This window comes from Etheostoma spectabile, unplaced genomic scaffold (assembly GCF_008692095.1).
Source record: "Etheostoma spectabile isolate EspeVRDwgs_2016 unplaced genomic scaffold, UIUC_Espe_1.0 scaffold00003809, whole genome shotgun sequence".
NCBI classification, from domain to species: domain Eukaryota; kingdom Metazoa; phylum Chordata; class Actinopteri; order Perciformes; family Percidae; genus Etheostoma; species Etheostoma spectabile.
The window spans coordinates 3,141-25,009 of NW_022603074.1; the positions used below are offsets into that span (position 1 = coordinate 3,141).

Sequence of the window (21,869 nt, forward strand, 5' to 3'; positions counted from 1 at the left end):
ATGTGAGCTTCCTGATTACTCACACCTTGATTATTCACATGTAACACTTGTGATTGGCTGGTGTTTTAAAAAAGGGCATTGTGAGTACAGGTATAAACATCAGTAAGGAGTCTACAAAGTTGCCTCTTATCATTTTAGTTTGGACACCCAGTGAGGCTTACCACGATGGTTTGGACTGGGTCGACTAGGGTTTTCGGCTGCTCTCGATCAGACGGCTGTACTCACTCTGGTTTCTCTTCATAATGCACAAGACTTTTGCCTTTTACTAAAGACTTCCTTGGAGGGGAACGATGAGTTGAAAAATTTTTGGGGGGCTTTGCTGTTTGGCCGAGCCTTTTGTACTTCTTTGAACTATCCTTAACTAGACTCAGAGTCTTAACAGCAGCTAAATAATAGAAGCAAGACGATTTTCATGGGCCGTGGACAGCGACTGAGACGACAGGACTCCCCTGACTGTGACCAGGACCGATCAAAAAATTTCATTGGGAAGGGTGTGGGAAACAAATTGGCCAGACAGGTAGGAAAGTTAGTCAGAGAGTAGGATACTGGAGACTTAGAGGACTAACACTAGAAGCAATGGTTTTAATCATCAAGGCAGTGATTTTACCTTTGCTTTTACTCATCAGCTCTGTTTTTATCCACCCAGAAAATGATTTAGACCTGGAACAAGCCATCTTTTATTTCCTGTAAAGGTCCAAGTGGGAACGAGTACAAAGAAGAGTGATGAAGAACAAAGGAGAAAGGAGGAAAAGGAGTGCCGGACCTGTTATTGTTTTAGGGAGCAGATTTACAGCTATACACATAACAGCAGCCACGGCCCCATCCAGAAATCCTAAGACTGCAGCTATGGCACGGTTCTGGATGGGATCATACCTCAGAAGATTAAAGACCTTACCCTCTGATGTTAAAGTAACTGGGTCTTTAATCCTTCACCTGAGCAAGATGATGAATGAATTAATATCAGATTATGATATTGATTTATTTGGTTTTACTGAAACTTGGCTGGGTGATGGAGAATATGTTAGTCTAAATGAATCCACCCCTCCTAGTAATATTAATACCCCCATTCCTCGAGGCACAGGCCCAACTGATGACTTCTCCTTCTCCTGTTACATGCTGCACCCCAAGTCCATACTGACTCAATTAAATTAAATTAAATTTATAGTATCAATATAGTATCAAGAGTTATCTCGAGACCCTTCACAGTTGGAGTAGGTCTATACCACACTCTGTAATTTACAAGGGCCCAGCAATTCTAGTAGTTCCCTCCAGAGCTAGCAAAAAAAAAAATCCCTTTAAAAAAAAAAAAAAAATCCCAGTTGAAGTTTATTTATTTTATGCATCCTTAACTTATTTATAATCCTAATATTAATATATAGGCTTATATTGCAATCTCGTAGCCCTACATGTAGGTGTACCCATATTTAAATGAACACACGGTGGAAAAGTTTATGCAGTGTTTTTTCATTTTACTTGCGGGGGAAAGAGAAACTCTGGAAAAGAGGGATCCTTCAAGCCAGACTTGAACTAGCGACCTAAGGATTTCAACTTTATACCTCTACAGTCCTCCGCTCTACCAACTGAGCTATCGAAGGGACCTAATACATATGTACGCACTTTCCATTTTTATTTATATGATAACACAGGACCCCCTGGAGGGAATTTCTTTAGATTTTACAAAACATTCACATAAACTCGCAGATCAATTGACGAGAATCCCACCCAGAAAAGGGATTTTACACCTGGAACGAGCCATTTTTAATTTCCTGTGGGGGTCCAAGTGGGACCGAGTGCAAAGAAGAGGGACAAAGAAGCCAAAGGAGAAAGGAGGGAAAGGGGAGCAGATTTACAGCTATACACATAACAGCAGCCACGGCCCCATCCAGAAATCCTAAGACTGCAGCTATGGGATCATACCTCAGAAGATTGAAGATCTTGTAGCGGCCCTTCAGATTTATGGACTCAGACGCAGAGAGTTTCAAACGGGTGTCACTTTAATTCTTCTTCTTAAGGAGCACCAGGCACCATTTGTATCATGAACACCGTGAAAACTACAGAAAACACAAGTACAAAATGTTTCAATGTTGATTCACAAACAATTAAAATATTAATCATATTCACATATTAATCGTACCTTATTCCGCTCTCCGAGGGCGCTAATCAACGAGTTTCCCTCCATTAACTTGCATGCTCTCTAGCTTGACACATTCTCACAGTTGGAGCTCTTAGAAATACCATGTGCGAACAACAAGAATAATAAAGTAAATCACAATGCGAACCTTTTCTTTACAAAATTCAAATGAATGAAGGATTAATAACTTACAAGTTTTTACCGCTCTGAGCAATGCGTGAGCAACACATTGTGAAGAGAGTATGACCGGAAGTGTAGCGTCAAACAAAATACAAGAAGAAGAAAATGGCGCTTTTCACAATAAAAGCAGAACCGACCACAAATAACACTAGAACTGCAATGTATTGTTAACATAAAAAATATAATACTGTGTAGGAGAATAGAATTGCAATTTATCAGAGACATTTACAGATCTTACCCTTTGATCTTAAAGTACCTGGTAGGGATAATCGAGTACAGCATTATCTGTATCTGTATCTGTACTCGGACTGGGGCCTAACCCGGAAGTGGACAGGGTTTAACCCGGAAGTGGGTTGGGTTGTCTGGAAATCGGCGGGGATTTAACCAGTATGTTATTTTAAGCATGCAATAGATACGGGTTGAACAGAAATTGTTGTATTTATTGCTGATTAGAAAAGTATTTCCATGACAACACACTTTTTGTGTGTAGGGGAGGGGTACTGTGACTAGCCTATCACAGAATAGTGTAGGGAGGGGTGCTGTGACTAGCCTATCACAGAATAGTGTAGGGGAGGGGTGCTGTGACTAGCCTATCACAGAACGCAGACACAGTCAGCTACACGTCAGTCAGATTTTTTAACAATCCGAGCACAGATATGGACTCGTATTACTCGTATTATTCTTGTATTTGGCAAAAGTGCTTTATCCGTACCGGATACTCGTTTCTGCCGAGTATCCGGCTCATCTCTAGTGTCTAACAACTCTGTGCACTTTACCCATGTCCTGCTTTACTCAGCAGTTGAAAAGGATTTGTGCAAATTTGTACAGCACAGTGTTGTGGGATGTCGTGACCTCCTTGCATATATGTTAATTAATGCAAAAATCAGTCTCAATTTCCAGATGGGTTGCCAGATTTGCAGTGAATATCACATTGTCTAGTGATGGTGGTGTAGTAGTGAGCATAGCTACCTTCCAAGCAGTTGGTTTATCACCACTTTTTGAGTCGTCGTGGTCGAGTGTTTAAGGCACTGGACTAGAAATCCATTGGGGTCTCCCCACGAAGGTCCAAATCCTGCCGACAATGAAAGGCAACCTTAGCGTTGGTAGCAAACCAATGACACATCACATGATAAAAAATCTCAGTTGTGCCTTTGTGAACAATATTGTATTATCCCATAGGTACTGGAAGCCTGATTTAGGGTCTTAGCCTTCCCATTTAGGGTCAGGTGTTCTCCTCCCATGCTGAACACAGCCTGAGCCAAGGCCCGCTTTCCCCTCATGAGTCACCCCAGTGGGCGCTGTAGATCACTGCCTGATAAAGCCAACAGAACCACATTATCTGCAAAGACAATAAAAGGAATTCTAAGGTGCCCAGACTTGACACACTGCTGCGCCTTGAGACGTGTTGTTCATGTCCAGGAGTTGTTCTCTTTCCATCGCTTGACAATATTCCCTTTTAGGATCAAGAGTTCTCCCACGCTGAACACAGGCTGAGCCAAGGGCCACTTTCCCCTCATGAGTAGTCCAACGCGTTCTCCGGGACTTCCTTGAGTCCTTGTAGTATTGTGACAGGCGGAGATACTGTCCATTATACTAACGAGGAATGGCCAAGTTTAAAATTTGGCACATCATTCGATAGGTGGCGCTATTCCAGCATATAGGCCACATCCACTTTTGTACTTTATAGTACAAACCTTAAAGTAAATGGTTGTTTTTTTCAATTCTTCTGGTCACACTTGGCACTATTCCACAACTTTTGTCTGTAGTTCTCTAATTTGTCAGGGCTTAACTCTGTCTACCGCAACTCTTTTTTTTGTTTCTTGTTATGTCCCGGCAAGAAATATTATTCTTTTGGGTCGTCTGTCCATCTCTACATCAGAATCAGAAATACTTTATTGATCCCCGAAAGGAAACTTTGGAAAAACAAGATCCTTCAAGCCGGATTAGAACCAGCGACCTAAGGATTTCAGCTTTAAGCGTCTACAGTCCTCTGCTCTACCAACTGAGCTATTGAAGGGAGTTAGCACATACTTATGCACTTCCCATTCTTGTGAATGTGGAAACACAGGACCCCCTGGAGGGAATTTCTGACTCATCAGGGGCTGTAGCTCAGTGATAGAGCACACTTTGAGTCTCAATGCCCAGATGTATTACAAGATTTGAAGTGAACAGTGCATTGTCCAGCGATGGTGGTATAGTGGTGAGCATAGCTGCCTTCCAAGCAGTTGACCTGGGTTCGATTCCCAGCCATCGCAGTAGCTTTCTTTGAGTTGTGTTAATTGCTTTTTTTTTTACAAGAAGTCAACGGAAAGGTTACTTGCCCAACCTGGTTTGATAAAATCTCTTTGAGCTGCATGATTATGGCCAAAATGATAACGACAATTACTTTGATCAATATGGAGATCACGATTAATTATCACAATTATTTGTTGATTTTCTACTCCAAAGTGCTGGAAAGGAAGGTTTCAGGTTGAACCTCAGGTTAACAAGGAACAATCCCAGCAAGGTGATTGATGGATGATTCTAGTTACTTCACCCAGTTTAGGCCAAAGAGACCTGAGACCAAAGAGACCACATTGGTTGGCTTCCAGCTATGTAATATATGCAAATGGCAGTGGTGGGATTTGAACCCACGCCTCCAGAGAGTGAAGAGTGAGCCTTAATCCAGCGCCTTAGACCACTCGGCCACACTACCTGCAAGTACCAATACTCCACATCGTGACAGACACAGGGGCCGTAACTAACGGTATGCTTGTTATTGTTATGGAAAAAAAACCTTTGCAAGTAAAAAGCCATAACTTTCTTAAAAAATGCTAATACTTTATTAAAAAAAATTATCACACTTTTTCATTTTTCTCTGGCATTGTTGATTAGAATATTGTAACCAGCATTAAGTGAGTATGTTTAGGTCTGTGTGAATATGGGCTGAGCATTTACCTGGGCTGAACTTGTGAACATCTTCTTTTGCATATTTACTGTAAAGAGCCATTACTCCTCCAACTGCCAACTATTGTTCCAGAGACAATAGGATATACAGTTTTAGATTGCAAGGTAACTGTCCAAGACCAAAGACTACACGGAAATACCTCAAGTGATCAAACCAGTTTGCCAAAATTCGCAGCACAGATATAAAACCACTCTTTAAAATATGTTCATGTACCATTCAAAAACAAAAGTACAATCATAAAACACATACTACTTAGATACTGCAGCCATCCTGATCACAGCCACGGGGGGATCTGCTTGTGCTTTCTTACCAGCAAGTTTCTGGAGGTCCAAATAGCATCTTTGATGGCAACAAAGGTTAGCCACTGTGTGAGCCACAAAGTGTATAGCTGTAAATCTGCTCCCTAAAAACAATAACAGGTCCAGCACTCCTTTCCCTCTTTTCTCCTTTGGCTTCTTTGTTAGCATCAAACGTCCCTGGGTGGACTTGAACCACCATCCTTTCGGTTAACAGCCGACTGCGCTGACCTATTGCGCCACAGAGACTGCGCTTGTTGGACATTTTATGAGCGGGAGCTCGATCTTTAAGCCACAAACATTTGCTTTATGGCTTTTTGAGGTTGAGCTGCACATGTATGCTTATCAGGCTATTTTCCTGTTACTCAGAAATTGGGGAAGCTGACTCATGCGGAAATGTAGAAGCTGGACGTGCATTGTACTGTTCTTACATGTCACTTGGATTCTGACTTTGAATTCAAATATTTGGCATCCAAGAAAATTCCGGAACTGATGATGTATCAGTCATTTTGCTGGTGGTTTCTTGGTCACAGCAGCAAGCTTGATCATTGACATACAGTTGCACGCCACGTATCACAAAACTGTTGGGTGGGGCCTTATGTATTTGCTTGTATTACATCAAGTGACCTGCATACCAACCACCATCAGAGATGGCAAAAGTACTCACTGCCCGTACTCAAGTAGAAGTACATATAATTGTGTTAACAAATACTCTGGTAAAAGTAGAAGTACTGATTTAACTTCTTTACTCAAGTAAAAGTAACAAAGTACAGGCTTAGCAATTAACTTAAAAAGAGTAAGAAGACTCGCCCCAATGGTGCTATTAAAAACCTCCTTCACCATTCTGGCTGGGACAATGTCTAAGGGACAGTTGGTAGGTTTCATGTGTTGTACAACCTCAACACAGGCTTAAATTCCTCAAACACAGCTGAGTGTGTAGGAGAAGCAGATACAATACCTTAAAATTAGCACTGGTAATTTCCCAGATAGATGCTACTTTGTCAATAAAATAACCAAGACATTTCTCACATGTACTAATTGACACATCTGTTGGAGCAGAGGTGCATGGATTTATGACAGAGTTAATAGTATTAAATAACAATCTAGGTTCGTGGCGATTGCTAGCTATGACAGAAGAGAGATGCTGCATCTTCACCACCTTCACAGCATTCTGGTATGTGATAGACTGTCCCTTAATACACCCAGTGACACATGTAGATTGTCTTTCCATCTTTGTTCAGCTTGTCTGCAGTGTTGCCTAAGGGCCCTTGTGGTGTCATTTAGCCAGGGGTCTGCCTTAGGTTTAACAGCTTTAATCTGATAAGGGGCAATAGAGTCTAGGATTTCAGTGCATGTGGAATGGAACTCAGAGAGAATGTTATCTGGGGAAGAGGGAGAGACCAGACCACCAGTCACCTGGTTGTTAATGTAACTTGAAGGAGCTCCATATTTGACAGTATTGACTGGAAGTGATAAGCTTTGAGTTACATGGGGGATACACACTTTGCATTCAGTCTGGTAATCACCATAAAAAATTAGGTATCACTGAAATTTGAACTTGTGCTGCTGCAGTCAGAGTTTACAGTGCTCATCCTGAATGGGTCGGTATAGTGCATCAGAATTGCTTGTTGAATGGTCTATTAGCTTTGGAACCCCCCTTTCCCCACAGCTTTCAATTGTCAGATATGGGTGGGGGAGTGTGCACTGTGTCCAACCCTTTCTGTGTAAAAAAATAACTAAAGAAGTCTCTTGGATGAGAGACAAAACTTCTGCGGAGAACCTTTTACCAAGTCCAGTTGCCCTTGGCCTAGTTGGGATCTTTTGGGGTAATAGCATGGCAATATTTGACATATTTAGACCATAAAGACAGTTATCAGTTTATTTCCCATCTGACAGGTATATTTGTGGACTCAGTTGGACATTTTGAAGATAATTGCACAATGTTGACCCCATTGTCAGTCTATTTCCCATCTGGCAGGGACATTTCTGGATTCAGGTGGACATTGTTGACAGAAACATTAGTGGATCTTGATTCCCACCATAGGATTTGGCCTGTATTGCACATTGCCTTCACATCCCGTGCAATGTATTGCCATTGTCAAGCACATTGCCACCCTGGTGACTTTCTTCCATGTCTCCATGAACGCCCATATATTTGGACTGACAGTTGAGAAACCTTCCCTTGTTAACTATGACATGGATGACTGAGAACCTACTATATCATGACATGTTTAATTTACTATATTAAATTATAATTTTTGAGACAGGCCCTGCTGGGTACTTGTTGGATCAGTCAGGATGGCCGAGCGGTCCAAGGTGCTGCATTCAGGTCGCAGTCTCCACTGGAGGCGTGGGTTCAAATCCCACTTCTGACAACAATTGTTTTCATTTGGAACTAATGTCTGAACTTAGCAGTTCTTTGTATTTAAGAGGACATAAAACGCAATTGCAAGTACAGTGTTTTGTTAGCATCATTATTGTCAACTAGGGATAAGCGAGTACAGCATTATCTGTATCTGTATCGGTTTACCACATGAATTATCTGTATCCGTATCTGTACTCGGACTGGGCGGGGCCAAACCCGGAAGTGGGCAAATTTAACCCAGAAGTGGGACGGGTTGTCTTGAAATGGGCGGGGCTTAAACCATTATGTTATTTTAAGCATGCAATTGATTGATCATCAGCATTGAGCTTCAGATCAGTGGTGTTGTCATGGTAACAAACGAACTATATACAGAAAAAGTTCTGCAACAATAAATACAACAATGCGTTTGCAATTTTTAAGTAAAATGTAATGAACAAGAGTTTTCATACTCATTATAACTTTCTTTTTTTAACTTTTAATTTTTCTATGATCAGTGTGATAATTTTTTCTTTTTTTTTCTTTTTCACACCAGGTATGTGTGAGTGTGTGTGTCTGTGTGTCTGTGAGTGAGTAAGTAAGAGATACAGAGAGAATTCTTTGATTTATTTTCTTGTTTTTTTTTAAAGTAACGGTGTACAATATTGGAAATGACATAAAGCCCCTAAAAGCCCCTAATAGTGAACAGTTGAAAAGTGAGAATAGTGCAGAGTAGATAATCTGTCGGTGTCTGGCTAGATTTTTTTTTTAAATGTCCCGTTTGTTCTGGACACACACTCTGCACTCTTGTTTGCTAAAAACGCAGTGATCCGACCAACCAGTAGTTTTCAGGTTTCCACTTTCACCTTTTGGTATCGCCTCGGCTCGCTTGGAACCTCGACTGAGGTAGTACTAAAAAAAGTACCTGGTCGCAGGTCCCAGGGACTTTTTTTCATAATGGAAAACCAAAAAAGGCGAGTACATACCACGCAGTGGAAAACCGCCATGATAGACCATTCAACAATCAGTTCTAATGCACATGTTCAAATGTCAGTGATACCTAATTCTTATGGTGATTACAAGACTGAATGCAAAGCGATCCTTTTAACGGGTAGCAGGGGCATTGGGTGGACATGATGATGGGATGCAATCATAGGTAATCTCTGCAACAACAAGGTGATGCTGGGATTTGAACCCAGGACCTCCTGTTTACTAAACAGGCACTTTCACCAACTAAGCCACAGCACCTCCTGTAGTAGGTGTAATGTTAAGTCTTAATTTCTCTTTTACCTTAAATAAGATAAACATAAAGTATACTGACTGTTAGTATTGGGAGTAACGTGTTACAAAAGTAACGCAAATAAAGTAATGTATTCCTTTTTGCTTTAACACCGTTTGAACCAGACTGGGGTGGACGCTTCAGGGCCTAGCATGAATTGTGGAGCAACAACTACGACCACAACAATGCCTTCTGACGTCCACTGTTCCCTCCAACATGGAGCTCTTCGAGCTTGTTGAGAAGCTCTAGCAGCTGGATGTGCTGCAAAACAAAAATGAGCTGGTGTCCAGGTCTAGATGCCTCCTGGGGGCCTCCCTAGGGAGGTGGTCCAGGCACGTCCAGCTGGGATTAGGTCTCGGGGAAGACCCAGGACTAGGTGGAGGGATTATATCTCTAACCTGGCCTGGGAACGCCTCGGGATCCCCCAGTTGCTCGGAAAAGGGAAGTTTAGGGTCCCCTGCTGGAGCTGCTTGACAAAGATGGATGGATGGTTGGAACCCTGGTCACTAGCTCATTGTATTCTTGCATGACACACAAACCTGTAGGAGGCACTGTAGCTTAATGGTTAAAGCACCTGTCTTGCTGAAGTTGACTAAAAAGAGGAATTAAAAAAATCATCTTTTGGAAAGTGATCTTAAAGGGGTGATGGAATGCAAAAACGATTTTACCTTGTCATATGTGAATAAGCATTAAGTCTGTTGATGTTTGACAAAGCATCTGTTGCTGCAAGTGTCTGAAGTGAAATGTCTCCACCTGCTGAAGAGTAAACTTAATTTCATGTCAAGTTTATTTCATCTATAAAAATGGAAACTACATGGCCCATACCCGCCGTAACACCCATAAAACTGGAGCATAATAAAATAAATATACTACAATACAAGTAAATAAATACAGTAAAATAGAGACTGTAAAACATGTACATTTAAATACCAAGTCTCTTGCTGTTCCTTGACTAGTTGGCCACCCCAGCTTTGCATCGCTCCACGTAAGTAGAAAGCAATCTGTTATGCACCTTTGCATTGCACTAAAATGTCTTAAATCCAAAATAACATTACATTAGCGTTAAACTAATGAGGAAGAATTTGATAAATGTAAATCAACCAAAAACCAGTCTAAGAACTTGCTCTTTCAATATTACACGTGAATCTGTCAAGTCCTGACCATTCCCTGACCGGGATTGAACCGTACCGCAGCGGTGGAGCACCCAAATCCTAGCCACTAGACCATCAGGGAGTCACATCTATCCAATTTATCTTTGTAGATGTGAGTTTTCTTTTCATTTCCTGGAATGACTCATATTGTTTTAGGCGAGGATGGCTCCTGGCTAGAGCTTCAGAAGGCAGGACATGACAGATTACACATCTGTCACATAGTCAGTTTGTATTCTTAACCCTCTGACCCAAGAGACTCGTGCACGAGCAAAAACAGCACCTCTGATTCATAGTTTAATCATTTAATAACCATAAATGATAGACTTACCAAAAATTGCAGCTAAAGCTAACAAGTTAGCGTTTACGGAGGTCTCTTCTGGGTCTTTCTAGCCTCTACAGGTGATTTTTTATCCAGCCTAGAACCTGTGCCTTTTTCGGGGTCATTGAGCATTAAATCCATATCGTCACATCCACGATTTATCCACTTTATGTCTATAATTCATCGCGTTTTTTGCTTATTTATGTCACTCCGGGCTCCGTGTCTGCCCTCTGTTTACGGAAGAGAAGGAAGTAATATGCCCATATATGGGAGACAACGTCACACAAAGAGTATGGAGTCCTAAAGAGATCAATCTTCCTAGTCACACTATGGTCACACTAGTTACTATGCGATATAAGATGCTATAGCGGAACAAAATAGATATCTACCGTTTTATAGAGGAATGGCCCCACTGCTTTGAGATTTGGGATATATTTGGGCCTTATTTGAAGAATTGTAAATAGTATGTGCTTTATATGAGTTATATGTTTATTATGTTTTTTTTTGCATATAGGAGAACTGTTTTAGACACACAATATTTGTGTAGCATTGCTGTGTGTGCTGTGTGTATTATTATAAGTAAATGCATAAGTAAATGTCATGAGGGCAAAAGCGGACTTTCTTTGAAAAACTTATGTATTTGTAACTGTATAGTTTAATGATTATTTCTTCACAGTGTGACTCCAAGACATATGAGAAGTGTTTTAGAGAGGAAAATGGCTTAGGTTTTACTGCTCTGTCTGTGATATCAATACATGTCTGTGAGATTCATGCTCCGTTTATTTGTCTTTAAGGTCCTACAACCGTTAACATTCAAGTGACCTCACTGCAGCCCAAATCTTCTAATAACCCAGTTTGTCCTAAAAAAATGATGTTCATATCTTGACTGTAGACCACAGGGTTGATGTTTTACAAGCTTTTTTTATCAAATAAATCCAGACGGACAATGAACTGTAAAAATGGACACAATCTACATTGTCCAGTGATGGTGGTATAGTGGTGAACATAGCTGCCTTCCAAGCAGTTGACCTGGGTTTGATTCCCAGCCATCGCAGTAGTCTTCATTGTCTGGTTACTTGCTTTATTTGTCAAGAAGTAACCAGAAAGCTTACTTGCCAAACCCAATTTGATAAAACATTAGATCTCTGTTATGGTACAATTAAGGGAGCATGTCAATCAATCAAGCTGCCTCCACGAGGATCCACAGAAACGGGCAGTGCACTACGATTTGCACTTTGCCCGTGTCTGGTAACTACTACTAACCAACTGAAAAGTTTATTAACATTTGTGCAAAGAGGTAAAATGCTGCTTTTCAGGTTGTTGTGGCCGAGTGGTTAAGGCGATGGACGCAGGTTTGAGTCCTGCTGTCAACGAAAGGCTTTGTTTAAGAGACAACCAACATTATTTCGGCATAACCGACATGTATTTTTCTTGCTTTACAACTTTTTAGGAATATTTCAACATACTTTTAAGGAAGTGACTATGACTTTTTATGTTTTTGTCGACATACTATACTATGACTTTCATGATTTTTTTGTCATACTATACTATGACGTTTTATAAATATTTCGACATACTATAGTATGACTTTTTATGAATTTTTCGACATACTATACTATGACTTTTTATGAATTTTTGACATATTATACTATGACTTTCATGATTTTTTTTGTCATACTTAACTACGACTTTTTATGAATTTTTGACATACTTACTATAATTTTTTCTTTAAAAGGGGAATTAGCTCCAATTGTAGAGCGCTTGCTTAGCATGCAGAGATAGCAGGGATCACCACCCGCATTCTCCCAGAGGACTTTAAGATTTTCTTGTTTTGCACAAGAACCATAAATCTGGACTGTTACGACATACTATACTACAACTTTTTAGGACTATTTCGACATATATACTATGCTTTTTGTGACTTTTATGAATTTTTTGACAACTATACTATGATTTTTATAAATATTTGTACAACAACAGTATGACTTTTTTATGGTTTTTTTGACATACTTAGCATACTTTACTTTGACGACTACTACACCTACACTTTTTAGGAATCTTATACATACATACTATGACTTTTTATGCACATGTTATGATATTTTGACATATTATACTATGACTTTCCATGATGGTTTTGACATCTACTCGTATGACTTTTAATAAAATATTTTGACATACTATAGTATGACTTTATGAATTTTTTGACATACAATGCCTATGACTTTTTTATGACATTTACTGAATTTTTGTCATATATACTATGACTTTTATGAATTTTTTGACATACTACACTATGACTTTTATGATTTTTTTCAACATACCATGACTTTTTTCGAAAAGGGGAATTAGCTCAAATGTAGAGCGCTTGCTTAGCATGCGAGAGGTAGCGGGATCAATGCCCGCATTCTCCAGAGGACTTTAGATTCTTCTTGGTTCTACACAAGAACTATTAATCTGGACTTGTTACAACATACTACACTACTACGACTTTTTATGTTTTTGTCGACATACTATCCTATGACTTTTATGCTTTTTTTAGATACTAAACTATGACTTTCTGATTTTTCCGTCATACTGTACTATGACTTTTATGATTTTTTTGTTATACTGTACTATACTTTTTATGACATTTTATGAATTTTTGTCATACTGTACTATGACTTTTATGAATTTTTTGACATACTATACTATGACTTTTATGATTTTTTTCAACATACTATGACTCTTTTTGAAAAGGCGGAATTAGCTCAAATGGTAGAGCGCTTGCTAGCATGCGAGAGGTAGCGGGATCAATGCCCGCATTCTCCAGAGGACTTTAGATTCTTCTTGGTTTACAACAAGAACTATAAATCTGGACTTGTTACGACATACTATACTACGACTTTTTATGTTTTTGTCGACATACTATCCTATGATTTTATGACTTTTTGGAGATACTAAACTATGACTTTCATGATTTTTCCGTCATACTACACTACGACTTTTTATGTTTTTGTCGACATACTATCCTATGACTTTTATGACTTTTTTGAGATACTAAACTATGACTTTCATGATTTTTCCGTCATACTATACTATGACTTTTTATGATTTTTTTGTTATACTAAACTATGACTTTTTATGACATTTTATGAATTTTTGACATGTTATATTAAAACTTTTTATGAATTTTTAACATACTATACTCTGACTTTTTTTGAATATTTGTCATATTATACTATGACTTTTTTTGAATATTTGTCATATTATACTATGACTTTTATGATTTTTTGACACGTTATAATATGACTTTTATGATTTTTTGTCATACTAAACTATGACTTTCATGATTTTTTTGTCATGCTATACTATGACGTTTTATAAATATTTCGACATACTATAGTATGACTTTTTATGAATTTTTCGACATACTATACTATGACTTTTTATGAATTTTTGACATATTATACTTTGACTTTATGATTTTTTGACGTACTATAGTATGACTTCATGATTTTTTTGTCATACTTAACTACGACTTTTTATGAATTTTGACATACTATACTATATTTTTCTTTAAAAGGGGAATTAGCTCAAATGGTAGAGCGCTTGCTTAGCATGCAAGAGATAGCAGGATCAACACCCGCATTCTCCAGAGACTTTAGATTCTTCTTGTTTTGCAACAAGAACCATAAATCTGGACTTGTTACGACATACTATACTACAACTTTTAGGACTATTTCGACATATTATACTATGACTTTTGTGACTTTTTATGAATTTTTTGACAACTATACTATGAATTTTTATAAATATTTGTACAACAACAGTATGACTTTTTATGTTTTTTTGACATACTTTAGCATACTTTACTTTACGACATACTACACTACGACTTTTTAGGAATATTTATACATACTATACTATGACTTTTTATGACATTTTATGAATATTTTGACATATTATACTATTACTTTCATGATTGTTTTGACATACTATAGTATGACTTTTTATAATATTTTGACATATATAGTACGACTTTTTATGAATTTTTTGACATACTATGCTATGACTTTTTAATGACATTTAATGAATTTTGTCATACTATACTATGACTTTTATGATTTTTTGACATACTACACTATGACTTGTATGATTTTTTTCAACATACCATGACTTTTTTCGAAAAGGGGGAATTAGCTCAATGGTTAGAGCGCTTGCTTAGCATGCAAGAGTAGCGGGATCAATGCCCGCATTCTCCAGAGGACTTTAGATTTTCTTGTTTTACAACAAGAACTATAAATCTGGACTTGTTACAACATACTACACTACGACTTTTTATGTTTTTGTCGACATACTATCCTATGACTTTTTTGAGATACTAAACTATGACTTTCATGATTTTTCCGTCATACTATACTATGACTTTTTATGATTTTTTGTTATACTAAACTATGACTTTTTATGACATTTTATGAATTTTTGACATGTTATACTACAACTTTTTATGAATTTTTGACATACTATACTCTGACTTTTTTTGAATATTTGTCATATTATACTATGACTTTTTTTGAATATTTGTCATATTATACTATGACTTTTATGATTTTTTGACACGTTATAATATGACTTTCATGATTTTTTTGTCATACTATACTATGACGTTTTATAAATATTTCGACATACTATAGTATGACTTTTTATGAATTTTTCTACATACTATACTATGACTTTTTAATGACATTTAATTAATTTTTGTCATACTATACTATGACTTTTATGATTTTTTTGACATACTACACTATGACTTTTATGATTTTTTTCAACATAATATGACTCTTTTTGAAAAGGGGGAATTAGCTCAAATGGTAGAGCGCTTGCTTAGCATGCGAGAGGTAGCGGGATCAATGCCCGCATTCTCCAGGGGTCTTTAGATTCTTCTTGTTTTACAACAAGAACTATAAATCTTGACTTGTTACAACATACTACACTACGACTTTTTATGTTTTTGTCGACATACTATCCTATGACTTTTATGACTTTTTTGAGATACTAAACTATGACTTTCATGATTTTTCCGTCATACTGTACTATGACTTTTTATGATTTTTTTGTTATACTAAACTATGACTTTTTATGACATTTTATGAATTTTTGTCATACTGTACTATGACTTTTATGAATTTTTTGACATACTATACTATGACTTTTATGATTTTTTTCAACATACTATGACTCTTTTTGAAAAGGCGGAATTAGCTCAAATGGTAGAGCGCTTGCTTAGCATGCGAGAGGTAGCGGGATCAATGCCCGCATTCTCCAGAGGACTTTAGATTCTTCTTGGTTTACAACAAGAACTATAAATCTGGACTTGTTACGACATACTATACTACGACTTTTTATGTTTTTGTCGACATACTATCCTATGATTTTATGACTTTTTGGAGATACTAAACTATGACTTTCATGATTTTTCCGTCATACTACACTACGACTTTTTATGTTTTTGTCGACATACTATCCTATGACTTTTATGACTTTTTTGAGATACTAAACTATGACTTTCATGATTTTTCCGTCATACTATACTATGACTTTTTATGATTTTTTTGTTATACTAAACTATGACTTTTTATGACATTTTATGAATTTTTGACATGTTATATTAAAACTTTTTATGAATTTTTAACATACTATACTCTGACTTTTTTGAATATTTGTCATATTATACTATGACTTTTTGAATATTTGTCATATTATACTATGACTTTTATGATTTTTTGACACGTTATAATATGACTTTATGATTTTTGTCATACTAAACTATGACTTTCATGATTTTTTGTCATGCTATACTATGACGTTTTATAAATATTTCGACATACTATAGTATGACTTTTTATGAATTTTTCGACATACTATACTATGACTTTTTATGAATTTTTGACATATTATACTTTGACTTTTATGATTTTTTGACGTACTATAGTATGACTTTCATGATTTTTTGTCATACTTAACTACGACTTTTATGAATTTTTGACATACTATACTATAATTTTTCTTTAAAAGGGATTAGCTCAAATGGTAGAGCGCTTGCTTAGCATGCGAGAGATAGCAGGATCAACACCCGCATTCTCCAGAGGACTTTAGATTCTTCTTGTTTTGCAACAAGAACCATAAATCTGGACTTGTTACGACATATATACTACAACTTTTAGGACTATTTCGACATATTATACTATGACTTTTTGTGACTTTTTATGAATTTTTGACAACTATACTATGAATTTTTATAAATATTTGTACACAACAGTATGACTTTTCATGTTTTTTTGACATATTTAGCATACTTTACTTTACGACATACTACACTACGACTTTTAGGAATATTTATACATACTATACTATGACTTTTATGACATTTTATGAATATTTTGACATATTATACTATGACTTCATGATTGTTTTGACATACATAGTATGACTTTTTATAAATATTTGACATACTATAGTATGACTTTTTATGAATTTTGACATACTATGCTATGACTTTTTATGACATTTAATGAATTTTTGTCATACTATACTATGACTTTTATGAATTTTTTGACATACTACACTATGACTTTTATGATTTTTTTCAACATACCATGACTTTTTTCGAAAAGGGGGAATTAGCTCAAATGGTAGAGCGCTTGCTAGCATGCGAGAGGTAGCGGGATCAATGCCCGCATTCTCCAGAGGACTTTAGATTCTTCTGGTTTACAACAGAACTATAAATCTGGACTTGTTACAACATACTACACTACGACTTTTTATGTTTTGTCGACATATATCCTATGACTTTTTTGAGATACTAAACTATGACTTTCATGATTTTCCGTCATACTATACTATGACTTTTTATGATTTTTTGTTATACTAAACTATGACTTTTTATGACATTTTATGAATTTTGACATGTTATACTACAACTTTTATGAATTTTTGACATACTATACTCTGACTTTTTTGAATATTTGTCATATTATACTATGACTTTTTTGAATATTGTCATATTATACTATGACTTTTATGATTTTTTGACACGTTATAATATGACTTTTATGATTTTTGTCATACTAAACTATGACTTTCATGATTTTTTTGTCATACTATACTATGACGTTTTATAAATATTCGACATACTATAGTATGACTTTTTATGAATTTTTCTACATACTATACTATGACTTTTTAATGACATTTAATTAATTTTTGTCATACTATACTATGACTTTTATGAATTTTTTGACATACTACACTATGACTTTATGATTTTTTCAACATAATATGACTCTTTTTGAAAAGGGGGAATTAGCTCAAATGGTAGAGCGCTTGCTTAGCATGCGAGAGGTAGCGGGATCAATGCTGCATTCTCCAGGGTCTTTAGACTCTTCCTGTTTTACAACAAGAACTATAAATCTTGACTTGTTACAACATACTACACTACGACTTTTTATATTTTTGTCGACATACTATCCTATGACTTTTATGACTTTTTTGAGATACTAAACTATGACTTTCATGATTTTTCCGTCATACTATACTATGACTTTTTATGATTTTTTTGTTATACTAAACTATGACTTTTTATGACATTTTATGAATTTTTGACATATTATACTATGACTTTTATGATTTTTTTGACATACTATAGTATGACTTTCATGATTTTTTTTGTCATACTTAACTACGACTTTTTATGAATTTTTGACATACTATACTATAATTTTTCTTTAAAAGGGGAATTAGCTCAAATGGTAGAGCGCTTGCTTAGCATGCGAGAGATAGCAGGATCAACACCCGCATTCTCCAGAGGACTTTAGATTCTTCTTGTTTTGCAACAAGAACCATAAATCTGGACTTGTTACGACATATTATACTATGACTTTTTGTGACTTTTTATGAATTTTTTGACAACTATACTATGAATTTTTATAAATATTTGTACAACAACAGTATGACTTTTTATGTTTTTTTGACATACTTTAGCATACTTACTTTACGACATACTACACTACGACTTTTTAGGAATATTTATACATACTATACTATGACTTTTTATGACATTTTATGAATATTTTGACATATTATACTATGACTTTCATGATTGTTTTGACATACTATAGTATGACTTTTTATAAATATTTTGACATACTATAGTATGACTTTTATGAATTTTTCAACATACTATACTATGACTTTTTATGACATTTAATGAATTTGTGTCATACTATACTATGACTTTTATGAATTTTTTGACATACTACACTATGACTTTTATGATTTTTCAACATACTATGACTCTTTTTGAAAAGGGGAATTAGCTCAAATGGTAGAGCGCTTGCTTAGCATGCGAGAGGTAGCGGGATCATGCCCGCATTCTCCAGAGGACTTTAGATTCTTCTTGTTTACAACAAGAACTAAATCTGGACTTGTTACGACATACTACACTACGACTTTTTATGTTTTTGTCGACATACTATCCTATGACTTTTATGACTTTTTTGAGATACTAAACTATGACTTTCATGATTTTTCCGTCATATATACTATGACATTTTATGATTTTTTTGTATACTAAACTATGACTTTTTATGACATTTTCTGAATTTTTGACATGTTATACTACAACTTTTTATGAATTTTTGACATACTATACTCTGACTTTTTTTGAATATTTGTCATATTATACTATGACTTTTTTTGAATATTTGTCATATTATACTATGACTTTTATGATTTTTTGACACGTTATAATATGACTTTTATGATTTTTTGTCATACTAAACTATGAATTTCATGATTTTTTTGTCATACTATACTATGACGTTTTATAAATATTTCGACATACTATAGTATCAATCAATCAATCAATCAAGTTTATTTGTATAGCCCTTTACAATAGCCGGAAGGTACCCCAAAGTGCTTTACAACAAAGCCATAAAACAATATATAACACATACAAAACATACAGATACAATTAAAAGTGCTGTAGTGGTGCAGCGCTGCAGGACATTAAAAGCCTTCGAGAAAAGTATAAAAAGGAGCAGGCAGAATGAGGACACCTAAGAGACCGTATTGCCCTAGTGGGAATTAAATGCTAATTTAAAAAAGTGGGTCTTAAGCTTCGTTTTAAAAAGGCTGAGGTCAGTAGTGGTGCGGATGTCAGGGGGTAGTTTGTTCCACAGTCTGGGAGCAGCGACGGCAAAAGAACGATCGCCCCACTGTTTAAGTCTTGACCTCGGGACCTCTAACAGACGCTGACCCGAGGAGCGCAAGGCTCTGCCACAATCGCGGTTGAAATCTCAGTCAAGTACGAGGGGGCCAAGCCATAAATGGCGTTAAAAACAAACAGCAGGAGTTTAAAATCAATTCTAAAACGGACTGGAAGCCAGTGGAGTGACGACAGCACCGGGGTAATGTGTTCACGTCTGGACGTGCTTGTTAAAAATCGGGCAGCAGCGTTCTGCACGAGTTGGAGACGCGAAATTGATGACTGACTAAGGCCAACGTAAAGGGCGTTGCAGTAGTCCAGTCTTGAGCTGATGAAAGCATGGATTGCCTTCTCAAGATCCTGCCGACTGAGAAAGGACTGGACTTTGGCTAAAAGACGGAGCTGAAAAAAGCTTGCGCTGACAACAGAGCTAATCTGTTTGTCAAATTTTAGCCCATTATCAAATGTTACCCCGAGATTTTTGACATGAGATTTAAAAAGGGGGGCCAGAGTGCAGAGATTGTGGTGAGAACATTTGACATAGATGGAGAACCAACAAAATGCATTCAGTTTTGCTGTCGTTTAAGTGCAAAAGTTCTGTGACAGCCACTGCTTTATATCTGTGATGCAGTCCAGAGCTTGGTAAGTGCAGTGTTTTTGTTTGGTTTAATGGGCAAATATATCTGCAAGTCGTCGGCATAAAAGTGAAAAGACAGGTGTGCTTTTTTATAATGATCCCAGAGGTAGCATATACATTGAAAACAGAATAGGGCCGAGAATAGATCCCTGTGGCACCCCACAGGGCAGTGACGCCTTGAGGAGCAGTGGTCACCAATCGCGACAGAGAAACTCCTGTTTGCCAGGTATGACCTAAACCACTGGAGAGCGGTGCCACAGATGCCGACGTGCTCTAGGCGAGATACAAGGACTGCATGGTCGACTGTGTCAAAGGCTGCTGTGAGGTCGAGCAGTACCAGCACGGCAGGATTCCCAGCATCAACAGACAAGGCAATATCATTGTGCACCTTTAATAATGCTGACTCTGTGCTATGTCGGGATCTAAAACCAGACTGAAATTTATCAAGGATAGAATTGATCTCCAAAAAAGTCTGCAATTGAATAAAAACAAATTTTTCTAAAACCTTAGAAAGAAAAGGCAAGTGGGAGACAGGTCTAAAATTGGAGAGCACAGAGGGGTCAAGATGCGGTTTTTTTATGAGGGGCCTAACCAAAGCGTGTTTGAAGGCAGCTGGAACAGACCCTGAGCTAAGACAAGTGTTTATAAAAACAAGCAAACTTGACCCAATGGAGCTCAAACCTCCTTTAAAAACTTTGCTGGAATAATATCTAAGGGACAGTTAGTGGGTTTCATGCCGCTAACCACCTTAGTAAAAGAAAGCAAAGAAATGGTCTCAAACCGCTCGAGTACAGCAGTCTGTGCCGGAGAAGCACAGACATCATCAAAAGACAAATCATATTACAGATATTCTGCCTGACAGATGCCACTTTGTCAGTAAAAAAGACACAAACTCCTCACAGGTTGCAGTGGAGGCATCGGACAGGACAGTAGGGCATGGATTAATGACGGAATCAATAGTATTAAATAGCAGTCTTGGATTATGAGAGCTGTTAGCTATAATGGAGGACAAATATTTGGACTTGGCTTCCTTTAGAGCTCTCTGGTAAGCAGCCAAACTGTCCTTAACCAGCCCAGGGATACATGCAGTTTATCCTTTTTCCACCGCCGTTCGCCTGTCTGCATTGTTGTCTGAGCAGACGGATGGTCATTCAGCCAGGGATCTGACTTAGTTTTGGAAGTTTTTTGCCGAAAGGGGCAACAGAGTCCAGAATCGCAGAACATGTTGAATGGAAAGTGGAGAGTAGGCTGTCTGGACAAAGGGAGAAACCAGCCCACAGTCATCAGGCGGCTGAGAGTTTCTGAAGGCAGCAGCAAACTCCCGGCCGTTGATGGAGTAAA

The 21,869-nt window shown here is 37.0% G+C and overlaps 7 non-coding genes across 7 annotated transcripts; 4 read left to right on the top strand and 3 right to left on the bottom strand.

Annotated features, from left to right (window-relative positions):
• Positions 1-221: 221 nt before the first annotated feature.
• LOC116676827 (U5 spliceosomal RNA) lies at positions 222-333 on the top strand. Its single transcript, XR_004328834.1, has one exon. It is a non-coding gene; the product is annotated as a U5 spliceosomal RNA (small nuclear RNA).
• A 1,174-nt stretch (positions 334-1,507) lies between these two features.
• Positions 1,508-1,595, bottom strand: trnay-gua (transfer RNA tyrosine (anticodon GUA)). Its single transcript is given in 2 exon segments — positions 1,508-1,543; positions 1,559-1,595. It is a non-coding gene; the product is annotated as a tRNA-Tyr (tRNA).
• Positions 1,596-4,494: 2,899 nt separating this feature from the next.
• On the top strand, positions 4,495-4,566 carry trnag-ucc (transfer RNA glycine (anticodon UCC)). The gene has a single exon. It is a non-coding gene; the product is annotated as a tRNA-Gly (tRNA).
• Positions 4,567-5,729: 1,163 nt separating this feature from the next.
• trnan-guu (transfer RNA asparagine (anticodon GUU)) lies at positions 5,730-5,803 on the bottom strand. Its single transcript has one exon. It is a non-coding gene; the product is annotated as a tRNA-Asn (tRNA).
• A 3,266-nt stretch (positions 5,804-9,069) lies between these two features.
• Positions 9,070-9,143, bottom strand: trnat-agu (transfer RNA threonine (anticodon AGU)). Its single transcript has one exon. It is a non-coding gene; the product is annotated as a tRNA-Thr (tRNA).
• Positions 9,144-14,816: 5,673 nt separating this feature from the next.
• Positions 14,817-14,888, top strand: trnaa-agc (transfer RNA alanine (anticodon AGC)). The gene has a single exon. It is a non-coding gene; the product is annotated as a tRNA-Ala (tRNA).
• A 591-nt stretch (positions 14,889-15,479) lies between these two features.
• trnaa-agc (transfer RNA alanine (anticodon AGC)) lies at positions 15,480-15,552 on the top strand. The gene has a single exon. It is a non-coding gene; the product is annotated as a tRNA-Ala (tRNA).
• The last annotated feature ends 6,317 nt before the right edge of the window (positions 15,553-21,869 follow it).